General features: G+C 39.9%; 1 long non-coding RNA gene across 1 annotated transcript; it reads left to right on the top strand.

Annotated features, from left to right (window-relative positions):
* The first annotated feature begins 9673 nt into the window (after positions 1-9673).
* Positions 9674-14583, top strand: LOC132537655 (uncharacterized). Its single transcript, XR_009549116.1, has 2 exons — positions 9674-9753; positions 13201-14583. It is a non-coding gene; the product is annotated as an uncharacterized LOC132537655 (long non-coding RNA).
* Positions 14584-15564: the final 981 nt, after the last annotated feature.

The raw sequence follows: 15564 nt of genomic DNA, 5'->3' as shown, positions 1-15564 counted from the left end.
CTCCATTTCTCTCTGTCCTATCTGGCAACAACAACATCAATAACAATAATAATAGCCACAACTGATAAAATTAACAGGGGCAACAAAAAAGAAAATAAATAAATAAATAAATAAATAAATAAAATATTTTTTTAAAAAGCACCTACAGGGGGCTGGGTGGTGGTACACCTGGTTGAGCTCACATGTTACAGTGCACAAGGACACAGATTCGAGCCCCCAGTCCCCACCTGCAGGGGGAAAGCTTTGTAAGTGGTGAAGCAGGTTTGCAGGTGTCTCTTTGTCTCTCTCCCTCTCTATCACTCCCTTTCCTCTCAATTTCTGGCTGTCTCTATCCAGTAAATAGAGATAATAATAAAAAAAATTTTAAAGCACCTACAAATACCTCATATACATGGGGTTTCCAATCATGAACTATTAGAAAAAGTCAGAGGGTTGAGTATGAGTGGTATTTACACAGCCTCAGGTACAAATCCTAGTATTCAACTTCAGTGCCTTTTTTGCATCATTCATTTCAAGGCATGAACACGTTCCACCATGTTAACTGACAGTATTATTAATGAAAGAATTCAAAAAATCGATAATTGATAGCTATGTGCCATTTAAAAATATCCATGCAGCATATGAATGATGTTCTAGAGGGTAAAATAGGCTGTTTCTACCATATAGCTACATTTTCCATTTTGAATTCAGACTGAGTGTTGTGAATTAACATAGTTTTTATACTGGTGGATATAAAAATACTAATGACTGAAGTGGAGCTCTTTTCCCTCCTGGGTTTGGGGTGGAGGGGGCTACTATATACAGATTTCTAACTCTAATGGAAAAAGCAAATTCATTTGTTATCTGCCCTTTGAACTTCTTTATCCCCTAACCCTTGTATCTACCAATTATTTATATTTAGTCTTCTTAGAAAAAAAAAAAGAAAATAAGAAAAACAGAACCAGTAGTTTTCTTCCTGTTCAGCATTTCAGAAGAACAGTTCCTGGAGGGGTCTTTGTGAGGTAACGTTTTCAAACTAATTTCTCTCTAGTCATGAAAGAAATACAGTTCTCAGTTAAGAAGTATTCCAAAAACTGAGGATGGACACAAAAATCTTTTTTTGACTTTTCCAAAACTGGAGTTGATGACTGGGATAAGGAAACTTGAAGACATATGTTAGGTATCTGAAAGTGAAAGAGGAGAAAATCAGGCTAAAGATAATGGTTTCTGTTCTATGAACTTATAAGAAATAACTATTTACACTGGAATTTTATTTTTTAAATTTTTTTTAAATTTTTTAAATATTTATTTTATTTATTTATTCTCTTTTGTTGCCCTTGTTGTTTTTTTATTGTTGTAGTTATTATTGTTGTTGTCATTGTTGGATAGGACAGAGAGAAATGGAGAGAGGAGGGGAAGACAGAGAGGAGGAGAGAAAGATAGACACCTGCAGACCTGCTTCACCGCCTGTGAAGCGACTCCCTTTTATTTTTTTAATTATCTTTATTTGGGGCCCAGTGGTGGCACACTCAGTTAAGTGTATGTAGTAAGATGCACACAGACCCTCACAAGGATCCAGATTAGAGCCTCAGCTCCCCACCTGCAGAGGGTCCTCTTCACAAGCTATGAAATCTACAGGTTTGTGGGTGTCTGTTCTTCTCCTTTCCTATCTCCCCTTCTTTCTCAATTTCTCTCTTTCCTATCCAGTAAAATAAAATAAAATAAAATAAAATAAAAAGCTACCAGGAGCAGTGGATTTGTAGTGCTGGCAACAAGTCCCAGCAATAAACCTGGATGAAAAAAAAAAAAACTTTATGCATTTATTGGATAGAGATAGGCGAAAATGGAAAGGGGACATAGAGAGGAAGAGAGACAGACACGCAGCACTTCTTTACCATTTGCAAAGCTTTCTCCATTAGGTGGGGACCCAGGACTTGAACCCTGATTCTTGAACATTGTAACATCTGCATTCAACCGGGAGAACCACCACTGGCCTCAAGACTGAAATTATCTTTTCAACAAAACTTAAAAAAAAAAAAAAACACAAAAGTACAAGGATGGTTATTACAGAATTTAAAATAATGAGCTAGAAAAAAAAAATCTGCACCCAGCTCTGTTCCCTTTAAGCTGACTTCATGTCATTGTCACCCACCTGACATTCTGTTCACCTCAGTCAGAAACCTCTCCATCACTCCAGCTAAGTAACACTCACATCCAACTGGAGGCGGGTGGGGGCTGCTGGGGGATGGGAGTTGTACTTTTATTCTTACTGAAGTGGCTGAATTTTTGGCTGAGTTAATCTTTTGTTGTTATTCAGACATAGATAATGAATTTTCCAACTGTGATGAAAATTTAAACCCAGACTGTAGCAAGGAAACAATTTTTACTATGTTTAGTTTTCTATCAAAACCATATGCTTGTCCTTTGAGGGTTTTACATTTTAACAGAGAAAATTGAAAAATATTTATGAAAATGTTGACAAGAGGAACTATATTTTTAAAATCAGCATTTAAAAAGAGTGAAACCTTTAATTTAAACACCTTTTAATTGGTCTTTGCAATTTGTCTTAAATATGAACAGAAATACTGACTAGTGAGTTTTTTTTCCATTTGTTTTCTATGTTGCAATTATTTAAAAGGAAATATTATCAAAAAGAAAATCACTAGGGGGTCGGGCGGTGGCGCAGTGGGTTAAGCGCATGTGGCGCAAAGTGCAGGGACCGGCGTAAGGATCCCGGTTAGAGGCCCCGGCTCCCCACCTGCAGGGGAGTCGCTTCACAGACGGTGAAGCTTGTCTGCAGGTGTCTTTCTCTCCCCTTCTCTGTCTTCCCCTCCTCTCTCCATTTCTCTCTGTCCTATCCAACAACGAATTGCATCAACAAGGGCAATAATAATAACCACAACGAAGCTACAACAAGGGCAACAAAAGGGGGGAAAAATGGCCTCCAGGAGCGGTGGATTCATGGTGCAGGCACCGAGCCCAGCAATAACCCTGGAGGAGGAAAAAAAAAAAAAAAAAGAAAGAAAATCACTAAATTGTTTAAAGTTGATAATGCAGGTAGGCTAAAAAGAATGAGAAAAGTGAGACTCTTAGGTATACATTAGCATACTAAATTGGTGAATTAAGAATTTACCTTGAGGGGTGGAGGAGACAGTATAATAGTCATGCAAAGAGATTTTCATGCTTGAGGCTTGGAAGTCCCTGGTTCAGTCTTCCATCCCACCATAAGCAAAAGCTGAGCAATGCTCTGGTTTAAAAAAGGAAAAGAAAAGAAAAAAAAAAGGAAAGAAGTAACTTTCAGAAAAATCTAAATTCTTAGGGACTGGTTAAGTGCACACATACAGTGTGCAAAGGGCCCAGGTTCAATCTCCTGGTCCCCACATGCAGGCAAAAAGCTTTACAAGTCGTGAAGTAGAGCTGCAAGTGTCTCTCTGTCTCTCTCCCTCTCTATCTCCTCCCTCCCCTCAATCTCTCTCTGTCTCTATCCAATAATAAAATAATTAGGGGACCGGGTGGAGCAACTGGTTAAGTGCACACATTACAGTGTGCAAGGACCCAGGTTCGAGCCCCTGGTCCCCGCCTGCAGGGGGAAGGCTTCATAAATGGTGAAGCAGGGCTGCAGGTGTCTCTGTCTCACTCCCTTTCTATCACCCCCTTCCCTCTCAATTTCTTGCTGTCTCTATTCAGTAAGTGTATAAAGATATTTTTAAAAACTAAAAAATACAATAAAATAATTTAAAAAAAAAAGACTTTCAGCCTAGGACTGAAGTACCATGTTCAATCCCCCACACCACCATAAACCAAAGCTAAACAGTGTTCTGGTTTCCTCTCTCTCTGTGTCTCTCTCTGTATCTTTCTCCCTGTATTTCTCTCTCTCTCTCTCTCTCTCTCTCTCTCTCTCTCTATATATATATATATATATATATATATATATTACATATATCATATATTATATATAAAATAAATACAATATTTTTTTTTTATTTTTTTTTTATTTTTATTTATAAAAAGGAAACACTGACAAAAACCATAGGGTAAGAGTGGTACAACTCCACACGATTCCTACCACCAGAACTCCATATCCCATCCTCTCCCTTGATAGCTTTCCTACTCTTTATCCATCTGGGAGTATGGACCCAAGGTCATTATAGGGTGCAGAACGTTGAAGGTCTGACTTCTGTAATTGCTTCCTAGCTGAACATGGGCATTGACAGGTCAATCCATACTCCCGGCCTCTCTCTCTCTTTATTTAGTGGGACAGAGCTCTAGGGAAGTGGGTTCCAGGACACATTAGTGGGGTCCTCTGCCCAGGGAAGTCCAGTTGGCATCATGGTAACATCTGGAACCTGGTGGCTGAAAGAAGAGTTAACATATAAAGCCAAAGAAATTATTAGTTAATCATGAACCTAAAGGCTGGAATATTGCATATATATATTAATATATATATATTAAATACAATATTTTCTCAAAGAAACTTGTCTTGATAACTAAAATAAAGATCTATTTTGGTTTACATTGTCTACAACATTCGTGAGAAAACATCCAGAGACAGAAATTGCTCAGGGTTTTAAGCCCCAAGTCAAGGCTATGATTCTAGAAGTGTGTGTGTGTGTGTGTGTGTGTGTGTGTGTGTGTGTGTGGTAGGGGGGTGAAGCTGTATGCTCAACCCATGAGTCAGGTTCATTATTTTAAGTGAACAGACCTCATGGCTCCAAAGTTCAGTCTAAGTCAAATTATATAAAGTTTAGTTATTTTAGGGTGCTCTTTTGTTCCTATAATGTATTAGGACTAATATTTATTTTGAGACACACAGATGAGAGAACAGAAAAGATTTCAGCCATGAACAGTGGCTATTTCACTCCATCTGGAAAGTGAGGTTCTAGCATCAGTCATTCAAGTGTGTCTTTGTTGAGTTTGATTCCTAGGTCAGGTCAGATTGGGCATATCCTACGCGTGTTTTTCAATCCCTGAAAATAAAAAATGAGTGAAGTATCTACAAAAGTACATTCTGACAGCCAATACTCTTTTCGATATGGGTGTAGACAATTGAGTTCCTGCTTGTCTGCTGACTGAGCTTCACCTTTCTGGAACTCTCACTCTGAAATGAGCCCAGGAGAAAAGCTCAACTCTAGTGCTCTAATAGTAGTGACCTGCCAAGTGCTTCTCTAAATATATATATATATATCCTTTTTCATTCCTTAAGTGAAAGCTCCTCTATAATCAGTGCCAACTCAATCTGCTAGCCATTTTGCTCTTTTAAACCATCCTCTAGAGATACTCTTGTAAGATTGTTTGAGCTAGTCAGGTATGTCATTATGGAGCTATTTGACCGTGTCCCTAGAGATTTCAGAACTGCTTAAAAAAATGATCCAAAACTCACCTTTACTCATCATCAGTGGTAATCCTTTTGAAGTCAGACATGATCTGAATATTACTGACAACACTCCCCAGAGCATTTAAATGACTGAGAGTTATGGGATAGAAATGGCATGAGTGGTGACAAAGGGCTCATGCTGGCCTGTGCTGGGCCCGTGAGTTGACTAAATCATCGCTCAATCCCATGGCTGAATCTTTTCTTATTCTGATCCTTTCTCCCAGAATATAAGAGAAAAGACCTTTGACAAGAAAATAATATTCTCACATCACCTTCATACTACTGTTTTAAAAGCTAAACAGAGCTTTTAATGTTTCTGGCAGTAAAAAAGAAAACTTTATATTTCTGAAAAATTACCAAGAGCTTTGTCAGTTGAACAGTAGTTAAAAAGGGGGTATGGGTGGTGAGAGAAAGAAAGAGAAAGAGAAAAAAGAAAGGAAGGAATAAAGAGAGAAAAAAGAAAATACACACACACACACAGGAAACAGCTTTCTCCTGAAATTTATTTTACATTTGGGCAATGACAAAAATACCTTAGCACAGCTATATACAAGATACTGGGTACTGTACAGCAAACCCTAACAAAAGGACTTTTCAAAGTTAACCCAATTACCAATTAATGTGATAATAACATTAACTATCCATTGTCTTTTTGAACCCTAAGACAGCAGGAACCCCACATCTCCACTATAGAGCCTCTACTTCCCCCAGTCCTGGAACCTTAGGATAGGGCCCACTTTCCCGTATGCCTCTCCCAATCCATATCAAATGATATTGCATCTGCCGATCACAACCTAACCAACGCAATGATTGCCACCTCAACATGCTTCACTTCAGACTGTGTCCAGAGACTTCACGTGTGGAATGACAACCCTTCAGCTTCATTACTCGGGTGAGACCTTTCCTTTCATAGTATACTCTAATTTCATCTCAGGTGGTTCACTTTCTAACAAAGTCCCAAAACCTAGATATACACCAGTTTATGTGAGAGAGAGCATATATTCACATGTATCCATAAACTACTGCAAAATATATACCTTAAAGCAGAAGTACACTAGAGTTTGCAGTGAGTACCCCCCAACACTTCCTCTCCACTATTCCAAGCTTTGGGTCCATGATTGCTCAACAATTTGTTTGACTTCATATGTTAACTCTCTTTTCAGTTACCAGGTTCCAGATGTCATCAGGATGCCGGCCATGCTTCCCTGGACTGAAGACCCCACCAATATGTCCTGGAGCTCCACTTCCCCAGAGACCCACCCTACTAGGGAAAGAGAGAGGCAGACTGGGAGTATGGACCGACCAGTCAAAGCCCATGTTCAGCGGGGAAACGATTACAGAAGCCAGACCTTCTACCTTCTACAACCCACAATGACCCTGAGTCCATGCTCCCAGAGGGATAGAGAATGAGTAAGCTATCAGGGGAGGGGGTGGGATATGGAGATTGGGTGGTGGGAATTGTGTGGAGTTGTACCCCTCCTACCCTATGGTTTTGTTAATTAATCCTTTCTTAAATAAAAAAGAAAAATAATAATGCCTAATATAGTTGGGAGAAAAGACATAACAGTAAATTTCTGCCACAGTAAAAGTTAAGGATATTAGTTAATATATATAAATACATCCCTATATTAAATTGTTACTCTAAAACTGGAATTCAAAGCAAATGCAAAAAGAAAAAGTTATACACAATATTTACTTTAGATTAGCCAATTCTCCTGCTACTTTTACCTTGACTTTCAGAAATCAAAACCTCCTTCAGGGATAAATACAGTCTTTATTGCATAGATTTGGGGAGGGGAAGAGTTTGTATGAGCCCTACAAGGACTTTTGCAATTATTTTGTGATTACCTGCCATGGTTTATGAAAGGCATTTCCAGAAGTCAGCTTCAAGGTGATTCTGGGGATTTCTGTCTTCTAAGCAAAAATCCTCCCTTTCCAGAAGCTCAGAAGCAGAGATGAGAAGTGAGCTGAGGACACTGCAGGAAATCCATGTGGTCTTTTATGAATAGAGATTTCCTGTGCCTTTGCAAGAGCTCAATATGAACCCAGACAGATTCACAAAAGGACAAGGCCAGACCATGGGAACAGGCCAAGACTTTGCTTTATTGGTTTCAGATCCTGTGTGTTGAGAACTGATTAAATTAATGTCAACTTAGCACCAAAGGCTTTCTTCTGTCCTTGAGAAAGTACAAATGCAGAAATTCCTCAAACATGGGGCCGGACCACCACAGTTTAGTATTTCAGGGTCACTGCAAGTGCAATTACAAGTGTATTTTATTTAGGAAACAACACTCTAATTTATGATCCATGAAGATACAGTCAAGGCACTGCCCAGACCTGCAGAGGTAAGGGTGTGAGTGTCCTGTGATTGATTTTCATAATGTCCTGGGATCTTTTCATTCATCAACCTGTTTAACCAGCATATATTATTCTTATTTACTTTCTTTTTTTTTTTTCACTTTATTGCATGGTTAATGGTTTACAATATGGTTGTTGACATATGTACATCAATACCCCAAGACCTTTTTCATATGTTTTTGTTGAGCAGTACGCCAGCTTCCCCTACTTAACACTGCGGTCTATTTACATAACCACAGTTACCTAAGAACCGCCCTGCCTGCAGGGCACTGGTTTAATCTCACTGGTTTGCACTCTCTTTTGGCTCCACCCCCTCTCCTAGTCACACCGTGTTTTCCACCACTCTTTTTTCACTCCACCCTCTCTATGTCACATTCTGTTTCCATCCTATTTGGCGAGCATAAATACAGCTGCTCTTCTGATTAAATACACTTGGAATTGCCTTCCAGCTCTGAGAGGCCCAGAGTCTCTCTCCTGCGACACTAGCCCGGCACAAGTTCCTGATCCCTCTCCCACACAGCAGCCTAGGTTGACTCCATTCGAGTTCTCTCCAACCCAGAGAGCACTTGCTTGGGAAGAAGCACCCTCAGGCTATCTCAGCATGTTTTCAAATCCTTTCTCCCTCAGAGCCTATTGTTTCAGTTGTTCTGCTTAACTTCTAACTACAAGGTATTGAGATGACAAAAAGTCACCATCACAAAGTCCTTGCCTTATTAGCTTATCATGCAATAATAGAGAACACATGTCTTTCTGGGAAAGAGCAGAAGCCTGCCCGAAATGGACCGATGCAAAAAACAGAATCCCATTGATGCTTCCTAAGGGGGTCCTCCCTCAAATTAAGAAACCACATAAACTCTCAGAGGCCCAAGGAAGCATAACTCCTAAAATGCAACTTGGATATAAGTGACAAGTAGGTGGGAATATTCCAAAGACCTTGCTAGAGTACAATGTGATGGTAAGAAAGATGTATTCAGGGGGCGGGGCGGTAACACAGTGGGTTAAGTGCACATGGCAAGACATTCGAGCCCCCAGCTCCCCACCTGCAGGGGGTTGCTTCATGGGCAGTGAAACAGGTCTGAATGTGTCTATCTTTCTCTCCCCCTCTGTCTTCCCTTCCTCTCTTGATTTCTCTCTGTCCTATCCAACAGCAACGACAGCAATAACAACAACAATGATAAACAACAAGGGCAACAAAAGGGAGTCTAGGAGCAGTGGATTCCTAGTGCCAGCACTAAGCCCCAGCAATAACTGTGGAGGCAAAAAAAAAAGTGTTTTCAAATACTGGGCACCTAGTGGGCAGTCAGGAAATTTCCATTTGTTGATAGAGTGAAGGATATTGATGTGGGAAGCTAAGAATTGCAGAGGCGTTGAGAGATCTTAAATCCATAGGTTGGGGTTGATTAGAGACTGCCTTATCTGTTTTGTGAAATTTAGGTAGAATCATTTCCCTCTGACAATGTTATTGATATGCATTTTAATAAACTAACCATTCCTTGGCATGATTAAATCAGTCCCTCTGACACTGATTCTGGAAATAAGAATGTCTGTAATAAGCTAAATAAACTCACTTAGTTGATGTCATTCAAAGAGTAAAAGTAGAGACTTAAAATAAAGGTAAGAGAAAATTCATGAGCTTTGATCCTCGTCGGCATAAGACCAGCTTCTTCTATCTATGAAGTTCAGCTGCTAACATTGTCAGTGACAGCAAATTCCAATATCTGGTTGATTGAGTGGGAGACAGATCTGGGACAGAAAAGAGAGACTTAAGAGGCACCTACTACACATGACTGATGTCTAGAAATACAGACACATGTCCTAACAGCTATCCGTGGTAGCTTATGTGGTGTATGATAGCTTTCAACTCCAGGTAAAGCACCCTCTTTTATGCCATCCTCCCTGCAATGTTTTTCTCATATATCTAAAGCTCAATGATTTCCAGCTGGCATTCTTCTTCCTTTTGACAGAGTATACCTGTCCACACGTACTCCCAAGAATCTGTATGCACCTCTGGTGATGTCTTCATGTTGTAACTTCCCTCATAAGTAAGTAGCATTTGATAAAATTTTTGGACCACAACCTCTCAAATCAACTTAAATGAATAACTTTAGATGGGGAAATTCCAGGTATAAGTAAGTCATCTAAAAAGTAATTTAGGGTTAGTAGCACACTCTGTAAACTATTCTCTCTAAGAGCACAGTAATCAATTGGGAGTCCTAATAATAGTAGATCTCACTGTTTGCAGACAAGTGTTAACAAAGTGTCTCCTCATGGCACTGATTCTGAAGAGATGTCAGACATGACTTTACAGAAGGTCAAGTTGAAAATCTGCTTTTTCTTCATTTTAGTCAAGAGCACTGAGAAGTAATATTTCCAATGAAAGTCAATTTTTTTTCAATGATTTCCTTAAGGACGCTGCCATTTCATTATGCTGTGCTTACAGTATTTGACTATCAGGACACCACTCCACATGTGGGAGAGTGAATAGTTAAAGGGAGATAGTAGATCAATTGTTGTAATGATAGTTTTGTACTATCCAGTTTTAAGGTAATTTGGGGAATTGAACTAGGGACTTGAGAGCCTCAGGCACAAGAGTTTCTTTATATAACCATTATGCTATTTACCCCTGCCTCTCTAGTTTCTATCACTTTTACCTAAAACCACAAGTACCCTAGCCATCAGTCCAACAAGACTAGAGTAAAATTTTCATATTTAACCAATAAAATAGAAGATTCTATGAGAATGAGACATGTCTAGAAAAAATAACATCTTTAGAAAAATAGCTTACTTGATCATTTACATATTTTGTATGGAAAAATTGGAAAATCATACTGCTTCATAAGTGAGATAAGCATGCAGCTAATAGCATGTGATTTAAACTGCATAGAATTTCAGTTCCCATTTTATGACTACTAAATTAGAGCAGTAGCGTGTAATTGCCCTCTCTAGACATCATTTATAAGTAAGACACTAGTTTCGACTCCTAGAGACCTTTTTAGACAATTTATTGGTGCAATTGTACAAATACATAATACACAAGGCTGAGAAGTTAGGTTACTGTTATAGAGATGTGACTTCTTTGATGATATCTAAGATTGTTTTAAGAAGAGATGAGGAAAGGAAAATTAATCTCCAGTCTATCAGCTGAACCCAAGACCTTACAACCTTTATATTCACAGTAGACCTCTTGAAAAGCTTCTCATTCTCTCTTGATTTAAATATATATATTTGTTTGCTTTAAACAAGCAATTCACAGAGAAAGTTACACACAGAGAGAAAGAAGGAGACCAGATTACTGTTTAACTTTTGTTTCTGGTGGTGCTGGGAATCGAACCTAGAACCTCAAGAATCTCAGACAGGAAAGTCATTTGTGTAATCAGTATGCTTTCTCCCCAGCCCCACAATGTTGATTTTTTAAGTCCTGATCAAATGGTGGAGGACTGCAGAAATAAAAAGACCCTCTTTTTTGGAAATATGCAACTTTCCTTTTCTTTCTGTACTTGTCTCATTTTCTTTCATCTCCCTACACCACCCGCCACACACATATCCATCCCATTTTGTTAGGAAGCTAATGGTTTACAGCACAATTGTCTGCGTATATCCCAGCTCTGATCATCAGTGTCTGCAAAATATTCTCATTCCCAATCTAAAACCTAGGCTCCCTTTTAAGTCCCCTCTTCCATTCCTTCCCATTTTTAAATATGGAGAGTTTGAGAAAGAGAGAGTGAAACAAACCACAGCACTGAAGCTTACTTCAAAGCAGTGGGGACCAGTCATGAATCTGGGTCCTACACGTGATCAAACAGCACACCATCCAAGTGAGATACTTAAAAACCTTTCAAAATCAAATATCACATTCACTTAGTAAGGAGAAGTTTACTAACATTGTGCACACAAAAGTCAAGATAGTTTCTGTCCCACAGAGCTACCAAAGGTACCAAGTTTCAGACTTACTATAATTTTTTAGACAAAATTTGTTGCAAAATGTAAATGATTAGGGTCCGGGCAGTGGCACACCCAGTTAAGCACACCTATCATCAAGCTCAAGGAAAGAACCAGGTTTGAGGCCCTGCTCCCCACCTACAGGGTGGATGCTTCAGGTGTGGTGAAGCACATCTATAGGAGTGTTTCTTTCTCTCTCCCTCTTTATCTTCCCTTCCCTCTTAATATCTCTCTGCCCTGTCAAATAAAAATAAAATAGAAAAAAGTAATGGAAAAATGACCTCCAGGTGCCACGGATTTGTAGTGCCAGCAATGAGCCCCAGCAATAACACTGGTGGTAATAAAAATAAAGAAAAGAAAAGAGGAAAAAGAAAGGAAAAAGAAGCAAAAAAAAAAAAAAAGAAAGAAAGGTGAATGATTAGGTACAGATATTATTGGTGATGGTTCAGAAATGTGAAGTCCTTCTACCCTGAGAATGTTAGTATCTGAATCAGAACTTCTGAGGTCTTTATGGGAGAGCAAAGAGGGGCTTGTTTCTCATGTCCACAAACTGTTTGTTGGTCACTTTTCTCCATGAAGTCTAATATCTGGGATTTGTCACCTCTCCATGTGCCCATTAGAAAAATAAAATTACTTTAGAAGATGATAGCATTATCTCTGCTACAGATGCTAAATGACTAAAATTGATCAGTTTCAAGGTGTCAACACCTTGAAAAAATTTTCTGCTGTGCACAAAAAGAAAGTTTTCTGCTGTGCACAAAAAGAAAGAGAGCTTATGTTCACATGTATCCATAAACTACTGCAAAATATATACCTGAAAGCAGAAGTTCACTAGAGTTTGCAGTGAGTACTCCCCCTAACACTTCCTCTCCACTATTCCAAGCTTTGGGTCCATGATTGCTCAACAAATTGTTTGGCTTCATATGTTAACTCTCTTTTCAATCACCAGGTTCCAGATGCCACCAGGATGCTGGCCAGGCTTCCCTGGATTGAAGACCCCACCAATGTGTCCTGGAGCTCTGCTTCCCCAGAGACACACCCTACTAGGGAAAGAGAGAGGCAGACTGGGACTATGGACCGACTAGTCAACGCCCATGTTCAGCGGGGAAGCAATTACAGAAGCCAGACCTTCTACCTTCTGCAACCCTCAATGACCCTGGGTCCATGCTCCCAGAGGGATAGAGAATGGGAAAGCTATCAGGGGAGGGGGTGGGTTATGGAGATTGGGTGGTGGGAATTGTGTGGAGTTGTACCCCTCCTACCTTATGGTTTTGTTCATTAATCCTTTCTTAAATAAAAAAAAAAATTTAAAAAATGGGAGTGTGAAAAGAAAAAAAAAAAAAAGGAACCCTTATTGAGATTGGTAATAGAAATTCCGAAGAAGCCTGAAATGTAGGTCTATTAATATAAAGAAAAGGAGGCTCATTCATTTATCCTGCACCCATTTACCTGGAAAGACTGACAGACAAATCACAGTATATCTCAAAGAGAGGTGGCAATCCTTTGCCTGTGAGCAACTCTCATCCCAAATGACTTTCCTATTTCCACAGCTGAAACTGTAAACCCAGAGAAGCCCTGAAGAACCTGTGACTAGTGGTGTTTCAAACCCTGAAAAGGAGTTTCACAACTATTTTTTTCCAACCAATAGGATTTTGTACTATGCCTGTGGTGCTAACAGAAGAAGGCAGAAGAAGCCTAATCACCTCTGGGAAGGTGATGCTTCAAGATGCTTGGAATCTAACCTGGTTGGCTCTCTCTCATATGAACCATGGCCATGTATTTGCACTGGGCATGTCCTGCCAACTGGAACCAGAAGCCAGCATGAGGGAACAGGAACCTTCTCAGAGTCCTGCATCCTTGCTAGGGACTTCAACCTTCTCCAGAGAATCACAACTTTCCTAGGGGCCTATAACTTTTCCAGAGGTCCAGAGCCTTCCCAGGGACCAACAACTCTCTCAGGGACCCATTAACCACTGAGGGAACTGAAGCCTTCCTGGGAGTCTGGAACCTAGCCTGAGACCTGGAACTTTCCTGAAATATATGACTGAAACACAATTTCTGCCTACCTGGGCATAACGGTGTGTGTGTGTGTGTGTGTGTGTGTGTGTATGTCTAGGAGTGTACATGCATGTGTGTATGGAAAAGAAGGAAAGTCATTTCAAAAATATGAAAATTGTTTCCAGAAAAAGATGCTGTAGAGACTACAAACACTCCACTCATTAACAGATCTTTTTCTCTCTATGTGATTAAGATTCTTCTAGATGGAAACTTAGTCAAACAAATGTATCACGTTCCTGATTCAGTCCAGCCCAGTGGCATAGAGGGATTTATGGTGACAAAGTCACCCTAACTGAGAGCATAATGATGCAGACCAGCACAGGTTTGCTAGGATAACTATGATTGCATGGGGTAGGGGGTGTCTCAGGCTGGGGCCAGTGCTGGAGTGAGAGGAGGTGCCCACCTTGTTTAGTTCCCAACATGCTGGATCGACAGCAGCCTCTGTCTTCTGATCTCCCTCATCTCTGAAAGCAGAGATGGGACTTTGGTATCCAAAACCTCATATCTAACATTCTAGCTCTGTAGCTAGGAACCCAACCATCCATACTTTTTAAAGTGACATCTTAATTGTTCCCTTTATAGATTTTAATTCACATTCCACTGTGCAGCTCCAGACCTCTCCCAGATGAGCAAATCCTGCTCAGCAATGATACTGGCTGAGAAGTAGAATTCAATCATGACTAAAGGAGAAAGTCAGGTATGAAACAGAGCCACTGGGATTTGGTGAACACAGTAGAAGGACTTTATGGGAGCATCAGAGTATTAACCAGGTTTGATGGCCTTTTGTGTTACCTAGACTCCTGAGTAAGATTAATGTCTGTTTCTCACCGCATGGATGCTATCATATTCATTAAACAAACAAGTGTGTTTTCTGATTCATCTGCTTAAATAGTTTTTCTGAAAGTGGAATATGATACACAGGTAGATGGAGTGATAGTAGGTTCCTAATTCTTATTCTTGTGAACTCCACCTGAAGCTCTCAGTTTGAAGTAGGAGCTGTTACCACACACATTGCTAGAAGGAGAACTGGAGTGTAGGGTAATTGAGTAATTTGATCGTATATGTTAACAGCACAAAATTTTTAACCTAGACTACCTAGAACTAGAGCCTCTGCTCATGCTAAATCATAATTCCCCTGGAAAGAAGCAGAATAAGATTATAAATATTCAAATTATGATTCTGAAATTTAATGAAAGGATGGCAAATAATTTTTCTCAATGCTTGTCAAGCCTTTGAAGAAAAGTATCAAACAGGGGCCAGGTGGTTGTGCACTGGGTTAAGCACACATAGTAGAAAGCACAGGGACCTTATAAGGGTCCTGGTTTGAGCCCCGGTTCCTCACCTGCAGGGGGGGTTCACTTCACAAGTAGTGAAGCAGGTCTGTAGGTGTCTCCCTCTCCCTCTCCCTCTCCTTTTCCCTTCTCAGTTTCTCTGTCCTATTAAAGAAGAAGAAGAAGAAGAAGAAGAAGAAGAAGAAGAAGAAGAAGAAGAAGAACAAGAACAAGAACAAGAACAAGAACAAGAACAAGAAGAACAACAAGAAGAACAACAAGAAGAACAACAAGAAGAAGAACAAGAACAAGAACAAGAACAAGAACAACAAGAAAAAGAAGAACAAGAACAAGAAGAACAAGAACAAGAAGAACAAGGAGGAGGAGGAGGAGGAGGAAACAAATGGTGATAGGAGCAGTAAAGAAGAAGAAGGAGGAGGGAGTCGGGCTGTAGTGCAGCGGGTTAAGCGCAGGTGGCGCAAAGCACAAGGACCGGCATAAGGATCCCGGTTCTAACCCCGGCTCCTAACCCTAACCCTAACATTCTGATACAAAGTGTTGAGACATAAAGCTCTGTGAATGTGG

The sequence above is a fragment of the Erinaceus europaeus genome, chromosome 3 (genome assembly GCF_950295315.1).
Source record: "Erinaceus europaeus chromosome 3, mEriEur2.1, whole genome shotgun sequence".
Lineage (NCBI taxonomy): Eukaryota > Metazoa > Chordata > Mammalia > Eulipotyphla > Erinaceidae > Erinaceus > Erinaceus europaeus.
This window is presented reverse-complemented; position numbering and strand designations above follow the sequence as displayed.